Source organism: Octopus sinensis, unplaced genomic scaffold (genome assembly GCF_006345805.1).
Source record: "Octopus sinensis unplaced genomic scaffold, ASM634580v1 Contig08735, whole genome shotgun sequence".
Taxonomy (NCBI): Eukaryota; Metazoa; Mollusca; class Cephalopoda; order Octopoda; family Octopodidae; genus Octopus; species Octopus sinensis.
In genome coordinates this window covers 804,065-807,045 of record NW_021831284.1, presented here as the reverse complement: position 1 = coordinate 807,045, position 2,981 = coordinate 804,065, and the positions used below count along the sequence as shown (strand labels likewise).

The following is a 2,981-nucleotide window of genomic DNA, read 5'->3' as shown; positions in this document are numbered from 1 at the left end:
AAAAATTTTTTTAATTAATAATTCCAGCGGATTGGCTCACTAATCGAAAGGGTTACCGGCGACCAGTGTAAGCACCGGTATTTAACAGAACGAATATCCATAGCCATAGTCAGAGGCAATACTCTGGCTATCTGCCAATGACGATTTTTCTCTTGTCTTTTTATTAATAAATAAATATTAATAATCTATTTTATCAACTATCTTGGCAATTTTTCTAGGTTTTTCGTTTTCGCTAAATTGTATTTAATGAACTTTATTTCAGTTTGTGATCAAAGGTTGTCAATTCACTATTTAGTTAATTAAAGAATTAAATTTCAATTAATCTTGTAGAATATCATGAAAAATAAAGTAATTTTGCATTTTAGGCTGTTTCTTAAAATACATCTAGTCTGCATATTGTAAAGTATTCATAGTATCCATTAGAGATTCAAATTTAATAATTTATACAGGTCCTGAAACTGACCACAATTTCGGGAAATCACTTGTCCCGCGTATTTTAGAATTGAAAGATTTTTTAGAGTCTCTCTGTCTGGATAATAGGAAAAAGTCCCGATAAAAGCACAATTTTTCTCTAATTAAGCGATAAGTAGTTTTTGTTACAACGCCTCGTGCTCAGACACCTTCACATGCAGGAACTTCTTAGGTTCAGTCTGGTACACGGGATTTGCTAAATTAAACCGAAAATAAAAGGAAAAAAGTATAGATGACTGATGAATCGCCTTATCTTTGAATCTTTTCTGTGGAGACATCTAGTTTCATTACATTAGTGTCATGCCTCATCAGAAAAAAATTTTATTATCTCAGGGAGTAACAATCCATGAAAAACTGGTTTTTCACAGCCTTTTCTGTTATGTTTGTGAATATTTCAATTTATAAATTATGTCTGCATTGACAAAAGATACAAAAATCACCAAAGATGAACCATCAAAGTTTTAACTAATATCAATTTTCTGAGAAAAAACGACTTCGTAAGTCTACAGAAATAAAAATCTATTTTTAACATTCGGCGCTTTAAATTAATTTTCTGCAATTAAAGGTTAATTGTGGTTTGCGATAAGCAATAGAGCAACCACAAGCTAGTTAAATTACTGAATTTTTTATTAGTTCCTGTTTTCGAATTTTTGTTGCATTAAATTATAAAGTTTGTTTAATTCCTGCATTAATCCATTATTTAAACTTTAAACTACCTAAATATTATTCTATATTCCTAATATAACAGATTTTAATTGAATTAATTATATCAATAAATTTCTAAGTTATGCTAGGAATTTTTGGTTTTTCGAGCATTATAAAATCGGATTTTGTTAATTTAGGACTATTCGGTTGATTTTCAATCATGGGTTCCTTATTTATCTTAATCATATTATTATACCCTATAGTTATCAAAAATATTTGTTTTATGGTTTTATATTTTCATAATCAGCTATTTCTATTTTGAGGTATTTAGGTTACTGGGTTAAAGTAAAAATTCATTTCTTCTATCCTAGTTGAGTTTATGCTTATTAATTATTGTGCTTAGTCTAATAAGTAGCAAATCTTTAGAGAAAAACAATATTGATTACGTTGAGCAATAGAATAGTTAACTGTCAATATTTTTTGTTAACAATTTTATTAATTGATTCAATGAATTCCGCAAATTTTTTACATTAAAAGATAGATTGTTCTAGATTAGTTCGTTTTTATATATTCAAGTAGGCTAGTCTTTTTTTAAAAAATAAATGTTAATGAATGGCTAATGTTATTAATTTATGAATACAAAATTAACAAGTATATTTATTTATAATAGATTTGAAATGCAAAACTGGAATGATTTTGGAAGGCTTAACAAAAAAAATGAAATCTCCGAAAACAATCAACTAAGAATGAATTCTAATGACGACGATACGATTGCTGAAGGAGTGTGGTCTGCCGACATTGACAAAATTTTTCAAGATGCCTTAAATATATATCCTCCATGTGGGAGAAGGAAGATAGTTTTTGCTAATGAGGGAAAAATGTTTGGTTAGTTATTTTATATCTAACATGTTATTAGGTAGAAATGAACTTATTGCTCGATATATACATGAAAAAACTGGCAAGACTCGTACTCGGAAACAAGTATCGAGTCATATCCAAGTGATAAATCGTCGAATGAAAAAAAGAGACGTATATCTAAAATATACTGTGAAATTAAGAACTTTATTAAAAACAAAGAAAAGATTGGTTACTCTTCTGATTCTTCGTTCGAAGCATCACGTCCATTTAGCACGAAATATTTCGTTCCAGACGAATCAAAAATGTCATGTTCAAAATCTTTTCATTTTCCTTCTAATAATGTAAATGTTTGGATCTAAATATTTATAGATTATATCAACGAATCAACAGTCTCAATTTCAGTAAATCTTGAACAAATTTATAAATTTTCAGAAATTCATCTTCTAACCAAACACCTTTGCGATATGAACCTTCGATGAACTATTTTATGCAGCACAATCTTTTTGTAGGAGGTTTTAACGGCGTGAGGTTGAGATTACAAAGTTATTACGTATTTTGTGAAACTGAAAATCATCAATCAGGCGTATATATTTAATTTAATTATCTTAAAGCTTATATCGACACAAAAACACATTTTCTCACGGATAGAATCCACCTGTGATTTCATTTATGAAGTTTATCGATTTTTTAGTAATATATTTATTAGAAAATTAATCTGAATAAAATTACAGACAAATTTTCTCCAAATTATGCGATGATGTTTCGGCAAGGCCCAGAAAATGCATTTTATTTAGTAAAATTTTGGGTATATGACTAAAAATGGAATAAACAAAGCTAGATTAACTTCAATGTGGAATTAGATGCGATTTATTCAAAATTTTTATGGAATATGACGTGAGCAATATTTTCTATATCATATTTTCAGGCTTATTGGATCGGATAATATGAACATTGAGGTTATTACAAAAGTCTATTCTCTTGGCAATGAAATGGCGTCTTCTAGATCA

At 28.5% G+C, this 2,981-nt stretch overlaps 1 long non-coding RNA gene across 2 annotated transcripts; it reads left to right on the top strand.

The window, feature by feature from the left end:
• Window positions 1–2,618: 2,618 nt before the first annotated feature.
• Window positions 2,619–2,981, top strand: LOC115227888. Of its 2 annotated transcripts, XR_003883172.1 has the most exons (4): window positions 2,619–2,648; window positions 2,681–2,779; window positions 2,813–2,868; window positions 2,900–2,981. It is a non-coding gene; the product is annotated as an uncharacterized LOC115227888 (long non-coding RNA). The 2 variants fall into 2 exon arrangements; XR_003883171.1 differs by having other exon boundaries at window positions 2,681–2,868.